At 41.6% G+C, this 14,708-nt stretch overlaps 1 long non-coding RNA gene across 1 annotated transcript in view; it reads left to right on the top strand.

The window, feature by feature from the left end:
* LOC122812284 overlaps positions 1-14,708 on the top strand; it is a 582,921-nt gene that overhangs the window by 409,271 nt on the left and 158,942 nt on the right. Inside the window, exon 3 of the long non-coding RNA XR_006366377.1 lies at positions 8,224-8,298. This is a non-coding gene — a long non-coding RNA (uncharacterized LOC122812284). The remainder of the gene's footprint in view (positions 1-8,223; positions 8,299-14,708) is intronic.

Consider the following 14,708-nt stretch of genomic DNA (forward strand, 5'->3'; position numbering starts at 1 on the left):
CCTGGTATGTACATTCTCCCTACTGTGTCTGAATGAGCATCTTAGAGTAACTGCTTCATGTGTAGCAGGCTGTGTAGTTGCACATAACTATAAGTGCAGACATGTTAATGTGTGTACAAATACACACCTATCATTCCCTAGGCTATGCACTATCGTTAACTGCTGTAAAATGGAACATACAATTATTCTACTCTAGCTAAGCAGAACACTTGTGCAAAAGGCAATATGGCAACCCTTAACATTCATAGGGTATATCTGATCAGGCAAAACAACAGTATGATGCTTAAAAGGTACAGGACCATGAACTCCGGGCCACACCTGACATACCTGTGAAAAGGTGAGGTAGAGGTATTGTTAGCAACACCAAATATTGCAGTGTTACATGGTAATGTGTGCATATATCCACATGTACAATAGCTATTGTGATACTGGCTATATTGTTGACATTCTGAGTATGTGTGCACAACTGTGGTGAAAAGCCAACCCCCCCAATGCAGATAGACCTGACACCCATGTACTGGTCTGTAGAGCCTGCCACAATGACTGAAAATGTATTATACTGGTGAACACAGTCGGCTTACCCGGACGCTCCTCTGATATGGACGCTGTGGCACCCAACTTCAGTATGTATGGAGAGATGGTTGGCTGGGAGCTGTGGGATAATCTTAGGTTCACCAGGAATTCCTCTATGGCTGAGAGTGGTTGTTGTATTGCAGGCCCTCCACCAGTGGCAGCACAATCTTTGGCAACAGCAGCTGCCCTTTGATGTGCAGTATTGACCATGTCTGTGTCCCAGTGTCAAAATTCTCGTAGGTCCTGTAATGTTGGCCAATATCATTAACAGCCCTCACAAAGTCAGCCCACAATGCTGCCCACTGTTCATGATTGTGGTGACCCCTTGACAGCAGGCTGTGATGTTTGAGTCTGAGGGCATCCAATATAGCATCATTTTCTGCTGATGAAAACGAGGATGTCTTAATCAATACATCATCCCTGCAAGACAACAAGAGGGAAACACATTACAGGACCAGATATATGTAATATACACACCCTACACACCAATAATTGCCTGCACTATCTACTGCTCCCTCATACATCATACCCCACAGTTTGGCAACACACTACATGTGTGGCTAACAACAAGATAGTAGCAATACTGGGTAATGTTCCTGTGTGCTGGGATAGCTTTTGCGGTATGTCTCTACAGCCATCAATGCAGTGTACTATGGTGTGTTCCCTATGGGTAAATCCCAACTAATATGTGACATGGCCACTGTCAGAGAAATAGCAGTGTGCTATTCCAACAACTATATGGGGACAATCCAGCCACACCAGTATGCTACAATGACAGACAGCAATTCAAACCTGCTGTTGAATATGTTCCCTGTTGGCATCATACATCTCAACTATGTCGATGTTTGCAGAATGTCACCATGTTTGCCTCATAGCTATGGTCCGTCTTACACAAAACTGTGCATGTCTGACAAATGGTTGTCCACTGAGTGACGGTTGCTGTCAGAAAACTGACACAGAATCTGTCACCCATCAGACCCCTCAGATAACAGTTATGTGACAGTAATATCTGTTACTCTAATCACAGTCTCACTTTGTATGGCCAATATGTATAGTCTGTCATGGGATTTGGGCCTTTGTCCTCCCCATTAAATATGTCTTTGTCCTGTTGTCTTACTGTAGGTGGTTGAGAGGTATTTTAGCAAAGCTCTCAATCAGACAGGGACAAATATTCACGAAACAGGGACTTAGCCAGAGTACATCAGAGACACTTTTACAAAGTTAGTACTATTTATGTGTGACATCAACAGACTAAGAGGAGGTGAATTACAGTCCATAGGTTGGTGTTACAGTAGTGTACACCCTTACTTAGTGTCATTATGTCTTAGGTATAATCCACTATGTTTACTATAACAGCTGACCACTGAAGGTGGGATGGACAGGGACAGACCAGAGATGTGAGTCAAAGCAGGGACAATTGAGGCACATGCCTGTAGGATTTGGACAGCAGTGTATCACTGACATGTCAGTATCATGCTTTAATACAAGCCTACTATTTTAATCCCTATATCCCATACCTCCATCCTCCCATCTGCATCCCTTTTTATGGGGAAATGTAGTGCATACCTGGTAGAGTGATGCATTCCTTTTATTGAAAGGTTCCTCTGCAAATGCTTTGCACATATGCTGTCTGTGTGAGTAAAACCACATACAGACCCATTCCCCATAAGCAGTTGCTTGTCTTTTGTAGGTAATGCTCATTAACAGGTAATTGCCTGCGTCCCAGTCTGTGGCTCAGACTTGCTAATTGCATCCAACATAGCTGAATTGCACTATCATTAGCCAATGACATGGCACCACAATGCAATATATATAAGGCCTTTGTGTATGCCTTGGCCCCTTTCTTAGTTTTTGAGATAGACATTACTGAGGTGTGGAGACTACAATATCGCAGATGGTAAGTCCATATACTGTCCCCTGTAGAGATGTATGCAGTATGTTCACAGTTTTTCCTCATATGTTTTCTCAGTGTCCCATGACAGTGTGATCATCTGGCAGGTCACTGGCAAATATTGTGGGCAGGGAGAGAGACGTGTGAATGTCACACTTCATAATCATCAAAATATTCATGGTAATGCAGTAGCTGGTATTCTACCACCTGCTATGTTTTTTGGGACAAACTGTGAAACATGTACCTATCTCTGAGCCTTTGCCCCTCCTCCCTTTATGTATGGTTGTGTCCAGATCCTGTGTTATAGGGGGTTGAAAGTTATGGTCGGTCTGTAGCAGCTACCTTAACATACAATCATGTATGCTGCAGACTGCAGCTGCTGCTGCAACCTAGGACACAATGGGGAGGAGTGTGAACACTTTGGAAGCCTGTAAGCTGTATGTGTAACTGTGGCAGCTGTGGCAGCCCTGTCATTAAAGACAGTCAAGGTAAGGGTACCGATTCCAGTGCAATCAATGCATGTACTTATGGTACATCTGTTATGCAACACTGCCAATAGCAGAGTAGCAGGCAGAATATAGTTAGGCTATCTGAATGTGTGCAGTGCATCCCTACCTGCAGGCCTGTGGCTTGCAAAACTGGGTAGCTGATAATTCAGTAGCAATAACTTATGGAGATTAAAATTGCATGAGTCAGTCATTACTTGCTGCATTCACAACAACGCAATTGAAGTGCAACACACTGGATTCATACCCAGGCCTGTGTGTGGCAAAATGTTCTGTATGCAAGGCATTTAACAGACTACTAGAGCTACTGAGTCAGTGCTGCAGAAAGTGTATTTGCCAGTTATATGTGCATACATACAGTTGTGATACACGTTGTCTGCATCCATTGGTATGTGCATGGCTTTTCCAGGCAATTGTTCTGCAGCAGGGTCCCAGTTGAACATATGTACTGTGCCAGTGATGGCTTAACAGGTGTGTTTAAAGATGTTGCAGATAAAAGTGAACATTTACCTGTTATCCCAGGCTTACCATACTGCCATTAATTTTTTTTTTGGCTGTCTACTAACCGGGAAAAGCTGAAAGACACAAACAAACTGGTGTATTTTTTCATGAGAGTCCAAGTTGCACTCCCATTTCTCCCATTAGGTTCAATTGCAGTCTCTCAGTGGCACTCAGTATGTTTTCCTGAAAATACCAGTTTCAGTTAAGATCTCTGTGGTCTTAAAAAATTAAAAAGAAAAGAAAAATGGGATGATAGGACAGTGGTGAAATGCGGCAAGCAGGGGTAAACACATAGTGAAAGGCAGGTAGGGATGTGCAGGATAGGTGCATGGAAGGACCATAGCTTTCCATTTCTTCTACAGCAACAGCTGTACATTTTTACAGATTTGGAGGATGAATTTGAACTCTCAAACCCCAGAGAGAGGGGTGCAGACAACATAAATGTCTTGTCAGCCCAACTGGACCAAATTAGTTGTGTCCAGTGGACACGTGTGCAAAATGGAGAGCTATGTATGGGGGTGACATTATTTTGTGAGACAGGTGCCCTTTTTTTGTTTGTTTTTTTTAAGGAGAGAGTAGAATGTTGGGGAAGGGATATAGGTTCATGTAGGAAGGTAAGTTGGTAGGAGAGGATGCAGTTTCAGACAGACAAGACAGCGGACAAGGGAGGTGTATGACACATGAGGGGGTAAACACCTTGGATAGGGAGGGTGTTGTGGAATCCAAGGAGTATGTGCCTCCAGATGGCAGTAGCATCACTGAGGTCCCTACCCATGGGCAGTCCACACTGCTCTTTCACTGCCCCAAAGGTGCCTGTGCTGTTGGCTGGACACCATGCCAAGCAGGCCCTACCCAGTTGTTGAGTCTGCCCTGGACCCAGCAGAGGCATTGTTTATAACTCCTATATAGAATCCTGTGCACTATGGCCAGTAGTCAATCCTGGGTGACTACTGCCCCTCTGCCACCATTCTCATGGGAGGGGTAGTCCTCATCCCCTGAGGTGGTTCCACGCAATGGTACCTGGTGCCATGGCCAGCTGAGGTAGGGTAGGTGTATCAGCAGGAACCAGCCTACCCTGATGTGCTGTGATTATGGAGGTGAAGCAGTACATTTAGGTTAGTTAGGAACAAAACCATTGTTAGTAATAACAGCAAGCCAAAACACTGGAAATAACCTCATTACATTCCAATGTATATTATGTGAAATGCAACAATAAATAAAAACAAAAGGAAGAAACTGTTGCAGAAAAGAGGAAAATCCCAGGATGCAAAAACCTCCCTTACCAGCCTCAGTAAAAAGCTGAGATCCCTCATAAAATCCTTCAAAGCTAGTTATGAAAATAAAATTGCCAAAAATTCAAAAGACAACCACAAGGCATTCTATAGCTATGTGAAAAATCTAAATGGCAATGCTCAGATCTGCTCTGAGCTACAAAAGAATGGCATCAAATATACTGATCACAAGGATATTGCCAATATCCTGGCAGATCGAGTCAGTGCAAACTTTACCCCCCTCTCATCCCCTAAAAGGCCCATCTCAATTCCGAAAGATTGCCAAATTCCGGTAATAATGGCCACACAGGTAAAAAACGCACTCTCCAAAGCTAAGAATACAGCATCTATGGGACCAGACAACATCTCAGGCTGTGTACTACATGAACTACAAAATGAACTGGTACCTCACCTAAGTGTCATGTTTAATCATAGCCTCACCTCAGGCTTCGTGCCCACTTAGTGGCACCCAGCGACAGTTATCCCACTCCACAAGGGAGGATCAATCTTGGATCCCAGCCACTACAGCTCCATCAGTCTGATGAGCCTGATCTGCAAGGCCAACATATTACCATGGAACTTATAAACAAAGACACTGGCAACCTTCAAACACTGGACCCCATGCAGTTTGGGTTCGTGTAGGGCCAATCCTGTCTCCTGAACCCGAATGACTTCTTTGAATCAGTCTCCAGAGCTGTGGACAAAGGTAAGGCAGTCCACTCAGCCTATCTGGACCTCACCAAGGCCTTCGATACCATCAACCACTCTGGAATCATAGATAAACTTACTAAGCTGGGCATTAATTCCTACATCACTTGATGGGTTGCCAACTGGCTTACTGACAGAACCCACACTGTAAAAGTAGTCGACTCCAAATCCAGCTCCACACAAGTGACAAGTGGAGTACCTCAGGGTTCAGTCCTGGAACCACTCTTGTTTGGCATCTACTTCTCTGAAGTACAGGCCAACACTAAGAGACTCTGGCTAACAAGGTTCGCAGATGACTGCAAACTGGGAGCCATTATCGAATCCTCAAATGATGTGGATATTCTACAAAAGGGCCTTACAGAAACAGATGCTTGGTGCCAGAGCCATGGACTCAAGCTCAATGCCAAGAAATGTATAGTTATCCCCTTTGGGAAAAAACATGTACCCATGAATTACCACATAGGTGGCAGTACACTAAGCACCGAAAGTGTGATAAGAGACGTAGGAACACAGGTGGACAGTGGTCTCACCTTTGATAACCACATCACCACAACAGTCAGGAAATCCTTCTATGTGGCCGACCTCATCACTAAGGGCTTTTCATCCAGAAAAAAGGAGATCATTGTCCCACTGTACTCATCCCTTATTAGACTCATTATAGAATACAACGCCCTGTTTAGTATGCACCTCTCAAGACATCTGCAACAACTGGAAAAGCCACAGAAATACCTCACTAAAAGAATCACAGGCCTAAAGCAAATGCCCTATGTTGACTGACTAAAAAAACTCCACCTATACTCTGTCGCATATCGTCTACTCAGAGGTGATCTCTGCTTAACATACAAGGCCATGTCAAAGCCAGAACTGTTGGGCATGCTACACTTAAAGAAATCCCAATCCCTCAGAGACACACGCTCCGGGGATCTAAACCTTGTCATCACAATAAACAAAACATGCTGGAGGGCTAGGTTCCTGACCCAGAGACTCCTCAGACTCTGGAATAGACTGCCCATGCATGTCAAGCAGAGCACCTCTTTGGCCCTCTTCAAAAGGAACTTTGATGATTGGATGGGAGATACAAAATTCACTCCAGGGAGCATGTCAGTCACCCTGCTATGCAGGGGTCCAGGGAAATAAATACTGTGGGAAGAAATAGCAAAGGAATTGTTATGACTAGGCTTGTATAGGCCCTAGGGCCAATAGCCTAGTACCAACCTATGAACCTATGAACAGTGCAGTATGTTAACAGCATGCCAGTAACAGTTACAGCATAAGGCCAACAGAATAGGTGATTCAACAAGGTATGTTAATATGCAACCATTTTAATACATAATAATAAAACACATGCCCCAAAATAAAGTTTATATAACAACATATGTTAATAATAAATAATAACCAATGAATAACAATAATAAATATTTGAAGATAAGGGGTGGAGAGAGAGAGAGAGAGATACAGTCCATTAATACCATTCCAGGCTATATAGTTGACAAAAGTACTTCTATCTACTCTACAGCTCTGTTCTTTCTTTATTTGTAAAATTGCCCTTTAGCTGCTGTAGCATGTACATACCTCTCAAGCTATCTGCATGGGACAGCATAGGCCAAGCAGTAACAACTGCTCATTCACAACTACACAGAACACTTGCACATTAGATGTACCTATATTATTACCAAGGTGTACTATGGCCAGATGTAGTGTTACTTTACTATTTACATAATCATGTCAATGGTACATCTGTGACAGAGGGATTAAGTGATAGTAATTACATTTTGTGACAGTGTGACACTCGAGAAACATGTATGTGTACAGTACAGACAATTAACTCTCATGCCCTGCTTGGCAGGCATGGGGATAGAACCCAATAGCAGTGGCTGCAGTAAACATCTGCATCAAATGTATTAATTGACTGCAGTTAGCTTTAACACACACTCCAGGCATGCAGCCATACCAGAACTTACACATTTTATTTCTTCTATTTTGTTTTATTATTATTATTACACTTATTTCCTGTTTTTTATGCTGTATTTTCACATTCCTGGTAATGATTGCAACAGTCTCTGACATGTAAATAAACAGTAATGTACTCATAATGTGTGCTACTGCATCCATTTACCTTTTGTTCCTGTGAAGAGAATATCTGTAGACATTATGTGACTGATACTGCAATATATAGCCCTACATAGTACTGGATTCGAAACCTGGTCTGTGTGTGGCAAAAATGTACTCCGTACACAGTATTTAGCAAACTGAGCTACTGAATCACTGACAGTTACTGACTGACTGATATTTGACTAGAGCTGACCTGGCACCAGAATATGACTTGTTAATACTGGTACAGTTTTATACTTGACTGCAGTGACAATTGAACACACATGCCTGCCATTAGAGCTTGACAGAGATACTAGGTAATGTGTATGACTACGTAGAATTCAGGTGTGTGCATTATATTGTTAGTGTGTTGAAATATCTGTGACATTAGCAACCAATATCCGATTATGGGTTATTATTTGCATATAACTAGTACACTGATATACCTGACTGAAGCACCATACCTGACAGCCTGAATGCTTGCAGATGACATGCAATGAGGACAACAAGACAATCCTGCTGTACATGTTTACCTTTTTATCTCTATTGTTCCATGTGTTGTTGCAGACCAGTTGTTATAATTGATTTCTTACAAAACAACTCTGAACAAACGCTTATTACACAGACTTTATTAGACATACCTTCATGCAGGCACTGATACAATTTTTTGGTTTTATTGCAGAACACTTGTAATAATTGAGTTCTTCCAAAACAGCCCTATTGCACAACCGACTTTATTAGACATTCCTTCATGCAGGTAAAGATACTATCTTGTGTTTATATTGCACAACAGTTTTCATAATTGCTTTCTTGAAAAACAGCCCAACTGCCACAGTCATTGCACAACAGACTTTATTAGAGAAACCTTCGATCAGTTAATGATATAATGTCATATTTTTATTGTACAACATTTGTAATTATGCAGTGTGCAACATAGCTGTAATTCAACAGTTATTGCACTACTACGTTTTATTGCATATAATAGTATATTATGGTTAATAATTTTGTCTTCTCTGCTTATGGGCACTACAGTTGGCAGTCTGCATAGTTTGCAGTACAGGTAATAGTCCACACTGGCTGCAATCCATTTTTTACTGCATATACCTAATCACAGTTAATGCTTTACTCTTTCTTGCTTATTTGAGTATAGGTAGTAAAATACATCTGTACTCACCACACTCACAGTGCAACCTGGCCAAGAGCCTGCATGCACCTCAATGTTGTGAGCCCTCTCTTCTGCAGCTGTTGGGAGAGAAAGAAACCATTATACATACCAGTTTAGCAGACATTCAAGGTTAGATATTCGTGAAACACAGGTAATGGCACTTACATACATGTGGGACATTCCCAGCCCAGAATTCTTGGACCCGTGTGTCAAAGATAGCCCCTTTTCATCTCTTCAGATCATCATGGTGATGACAGCACTGCTCACCTATGTGGGGAGTGATACCAGTTGCACTGGTGAGGTCCTTTGCCAGCCAGTCCCAGGCCTCCACCTTGCACTCTGAGCTCTGGTAACCTCCCTGCATCAGCTGGTCCTCATGGTTTTTTACAAGGAGTCCAACCATGACCCAGGACTCCTGAATGCCCCAACACTGTGCCTGAAAGGACAAACTCTCTCCAACGCCTACCATTGTACCCTTCAAAGTCATAACTCTATCAGATTATGCTATATTCCTGCCTATCGGGCTTAATATAGCATGTTTTCCCACACCATTGGGCAATATTTAAAAATGCGTCACTTTGCTTAGCACTGCACAGATCATCTCAGCTTAACTGAGCAGTGGTTAAACTGGCAATACTTAGTGCTTAGCAGTGTGCAAACCAGCTAAACAGAGCTGAGTGGTGCCAAGCACTGCCAGGCAGTGCTAAAACGTATCTTGTTTAAGCAGTGCTTAGCAAGGCTTAACACATCTTAGCAGAGCTTAGCTGAGTGCAGCAGAAAATATTTAAAAAATTATTAGTATAATTTGTATTTGGAAAATAAATGCTTAATATGCTCTGCAGGTATTCAAACCCTACACCTACTGCACTTAAGGCCATAACTCTACCCATTTGGCTACATAGCTATATGGAATGCTGCTATACATTTACATATAGTTCTGAGTTACCTTTAAGCACGGTTGAGCACTGCAGCATGCCATACAAACGTGCTTAGCTATACATAAACTTGACCTTTAATTATGTAGTTAAATACATCCAGTTCTATTTTTAGATGTCTGGTATCTCAGCACCGCTTAGCAGTGTTGCCCTCCACACCATGCCGTGCAAACATGATTTTTATAAAAAAAAAAAAACAAAAAAAAAAATAGTTACATTGCTATATTGCTACTAGACAGTGCAGGAGTGTGTTACTCATCTGCAGACACAGTTAGCACCACACTCCCTACACGGACTCCATAAACGTGTCCCATGACTCTCCCTCAGAAACATGCCATGTTTAATATGCATGCACGCTATGCCTGCACAGAATTTATTAAATCTAGGGAGACTGTTTTAAGACATATTGTCAATACTTTTCAAAACATTTAATTGTTTCATTTAATGGAAGATTGTGCATTTTTTTATTAAGTCTATTAGTCTGATTTATCGTATTAGATGCATTGGCATTGTATGCAGAACAGTCATCTAACATTAACGATAAATAAAGTTTATTGGTGAAAAGTTTCAATCCATAAACTAAACAGCAGAAGCATTTAAAATCCAACTAATAATCCACAAAAAAAGTTTTAATGCCACTATAGTTTCAGTTAAGTCTGCTTTCTGAGCTGGAATGAAAGTGAAACCTCTCAGGAACAATTTCCCATGCATTTCACTGACCAAAAATGGCCGCAGTTGGATATTCTAAAAGAACTCAAACTTGTCATTATACCTGATTAAACAGTTATTGGAAACCTCTCTCACAAAGTTGATATTGGCTCCTTCTCTGGTTTGTATTCCATATCAATTTACTTCCCATTTGTTGGAAGTTTATGCTGTTGTTCATCCTTGATTTGTCATTTTAGTTTTACAGCCTCTTTGAACAGAGAGGGATGTTTATTTCTATGGGTTGGCATAATGGAGAGCTGTTTACATTCCAAAAACAAGATGCAGCATTTGATTCTGAGAGGAGATAATTGACTAGGCTTAAAATGGCCCACATGAGCAGTTAACCTAGCTCAATTTATGAACTTTATAAAAAACATTATTGTAGCTGTATAATCCATTTTCAGAAGAATCACTTCTGCTGTGTAATGTATCTTCATTCTGTTTGATTCAAGCAATATTTTATGTTCGTAAATAAGAAGACTGATAATTTTATTATTATTATTGATAAACTAGGATAAGCTTGTCTGTTCTCATAATCAGATTTGTTTCTTCCTAGTTTCAGCTTAATATTCCTTGATGTCACTGAAGTGGTGATCCACCCACTTAGAGGTGTCTTGATATTCTTTTTCAAAACTACTGAATACAGGATCTTCAGTGATCGACTCATTCAACGTGTTAATTTCCATTGATAAAAAGTCTATGCTTTAGTGTTTACCCTAATAAAAATATTCATAATCTTACATCTAGTTTTATCATACAATTCCTATTGTTACTGAGGCAGAACAAGAGCTAGTGAATCTTGAGATAAACAGACTAAAGTTCACACAACTCTTCAAACACTGGATAATGTGCCTCCCAGGTAAAATTAACCACAAAGTGAACCATGGTATGATACAGTTATGTGATGGACTCTACCACCAAGCCACTGCAGAGATACCACATCCAGTCTTTGGAGAGGAGGCAAAAATCTGAGTAAAAGCAAATCACTTTCATAATGGAAAGGAACTTTTATGCAAGAGCCACAAAGTCTAATAGTGGAGGCACCTAGAATTAAACATCTAAATAACATTAATGGCAAGAAGGTAAGTATGTCTGTTATCTCCAGAAGGAACATTCTCACACTATCAGCTGGATGGCATATGAGTAAATGCTGACAGCTTACTACTGTATCAATAACATATTAAAACAAGTGAGTAGTTTCAGCTTTAGCCTTTTCAGTGATATAATTGAGCCCTGGAAGATGGCAACCATACCCTCAGAATGACCTGGTGTATAATGATGGGAATGATAGAAAACGTAAATGCCAGATTTCTAGTACATAATACATTGGAAACAATTCCAGGCTTCATCCTGATGGACGTGGCATTTAATTATTTTACATTAGCTGGAGTTACAGGAGTGATGATCCCACTCACCTGCCCCAGATGACAGAAGATATCAACTGGTATATCACAGTGGAACGCATCACATTTATCTGTACCGTGTTTCACCACATAGGTTCATAGGTTCTTTGGTGTGTACTAGGCTAATGGCCCTGGTGCAAGCCTAGCCCATAGAACTGCCCTGGCATCGAGCCACCTGACATTAGTTCACAGTGCCTCTATCAAGTAGAGCAACTGGAGTGATCCCCGGGATGAACTTTCTGTTTCCCATCCACTCATCAAGATTTCTTTTGAAGAGGGTCAGTGAGGTGCTCTGCTTGACATGGCAAGTCTATTCTAGAGCACGGGCAGTCTCTGGGTTAGGAACCTGTCCTGCCAGAATGTTCTGTTGATTTTGGTAATGAGGTTGAGGTCTCTGGAGTGTGTGGTGTGGAGGGATTGGGATTTCTTTAGATGTAGCATTTCTAAAAGAGCTGGGTCAGATATGGCTTTGTAAGTCATGGAGAGATCACCTCTTAGTACAGGATATGAGACAGAGAATAGCTGGAGTTTTTTTGAGTCTGTCCATGTAGGATACGTGTTAAAGGCCTAGTATCCTCTTTATGAGGTACTTTTGTGGCCTTTACAGCTGTTGCATGTGTCTAGTGAGGTACATGCCAAATGGAGCATTATACTCAATGATTGGTCTAATGAGGTAAGAGTAGAGTGAGATGATGATCTCTTTCTTCCTGGATGCAAAACCCTTGGTAATGAGATGTGCCACATAGAAGGACTTTCTGACCTCAGTGGCAATGTGGTGGTCGAAGGAGAGATTGCTGGCACCCTGTGTCCCCAGATTTCTTATAACATCTTCAATGTTCAGTGGGCTCCCGTTGATGTGGTAATTAGTGGGAACTAAGTTTTTCACAAAGGGGTTGACGATGCATGTTTTGGAATTAAGCTTAAGGCCATGGTTTTGACACCAGTTATTGGTCTCAGTGAGGCCTTTCTGTACGATGTCTACATCAATTGGGGAGTTAATAATGGCTCCCAGCTTGCAGTCATCTGTGAACTTGGTCAGCCAGAGTCCCTCCGTGTTGGCCTGGACTTCTGAGAAGCAGATGCCAAATGGGAGAGGACCCAGAACCAATCCCTGTGGGACTCCACTCATGACTGGCTGGCAGTCTAACTTTAGTCTGCTACTTTCACACTGTGGGTTCTATCTGTGAGACAATTTGCAACCCACCTAGTGATATAGGGGTTGATGCCTAGTTTGGTGAGTTTATCAATAATTCCTGAGTGGGGGATAGTATCAAAGGCCTTGGCCAGATAGAGGTAGGCTGTATGAACTGCCTTGCCCTCATCTACAGCTCTGGTAACTGACTCAAAGAAGTCAACCAGGTTGAGCAGGCATGATCTACCTTTCACAAAACCAAATTGCGTGGGAACTAGAGTTTGGAGATTCCCTATATCGGTATTAATTAGGTCCATGATGATGCACTCCATAACCTTACATAACAAACTCATCAGGCTAATGAGGCAATAACTCTTAGAGTCTGTAGTCACTCCCCCTTTATGGAGAAGGATGACTGTAGCAATGTGCCATTTAGTAGGTACAAAGCCTGAGGTTAGGCTGTGATTGAACAGGGCACACAGATGAGATGCCAGTTCACTTTGTAGTTCATTTAGAACACATACAGAGATATTGCTGGGTCCCATTCTTGGCCTTGGACAATGCAGCTTTAACCTGTGCTGCAGTAATGCTGGTTGCCTGGCCTTCCTCCGGTATTGTGATTGGTCCTTTAGGCAGGGAGAGGGGGGTAAATTGGCACTGAATCTGTCAGCCAGTATGTTGGCAATATCTGTTGGCTCAATATAGGAGATACCATTGTGAAGTAACTCAGAGCAAACCTGAGTATTGCCGTGGAGATTCTTGATATAACTATAGAAGGTTTTGTGGTTGTTTTTAGAGTCTGCCGCAATTCTGCCTTCATAGCTGGCTTTAGAGGTTTGGAAGAGGAATCTCAACTTTTTGTTGAGGCTAATAAAGGAGTTTTTCCAGTCTTGGGACTTCACCTTTTTCTGCAACAGTTTCTTTTCTCATGGTAGGAACCTCCCACATCCAGTAATGTCACCAATAGCAGTGATGATAATTACCAGCTCTATGCCTTTTAAAAACACACAGCCTTCTTCTAGTGTTATATTTGGTGCTTGCAGCAAGCCGGGAAAGGACAAATGGCCTCAAGAGCCATACCGATGCTACAACTAACAAAGGAAAAAAATGTATAGTCTAATTTAAACCTGGTTTGAGAGAACTACAATTTACAACTCTAACAGCATATAACAGCATATTTTTGATAATGTTTGCTATATTGCCTACTGAAATGAGTCCCCTCCCATCAGTGAGATAACCTATTTGTTCTGTTTGTCACCAGTGACAAGGGTCAGCAGAGAGTAACCAACATGTAGGCTACGATTTTTTCTGCCTATCCATCTTGTGTCTGGCTAGCAACAGCCCATAAGCATAATGTGCAATGGTTACCAGCACTGCCTTACTTCTCATGACCATAAAGAAATGAGATTAAAAGGACTGTCCCCTACTCACCTAGAGGAAGTACCAGATGGTTGTTTCTCCAGCTTCTACCAGGGAAATCAACTCCCTCACATGTGCACCTGAGCATATGCACCCTTCCCATAGGATGAGCAAGCATGTACCAATGATTGCCCAAGCCTAAGCTACCTACTCAGACTCGGGTTCGCTGAGCCATCGTTAAGGCTTTGTAATGGCAATTCACAAAAATACTAGCAGCAAAAGAGATATATTCTAAGTGTTATGAACAAAAATAAATTACTTAATCGGCAGGAACAAAATATCAATTTGCCTAAGTGATTAAGTCAGAATTAACATCTTGCGTGAACAAAACAAATTTAAAGAAACAAACCAATTTTAAAGAAAACTATTGCAATATAAGTTAATATAGCAACACGCATTTAGCTA

This window comes from Protopterus annectens, chromosome 9.part0 (assembly GCF_019279795.1).
Source record: "Protopterus annectens isolate FY-2018-M chromosome 9.part0, PAN1.0, whole genome shotgun sequence".
In the NCBI taxonomy this organism is placed as follows: domain Eukaryota; kingdom Metazoa; phylum Chordata; order Ceratodontiformes; family Protopteridae; genus Protopterus; species Protopterus annectens.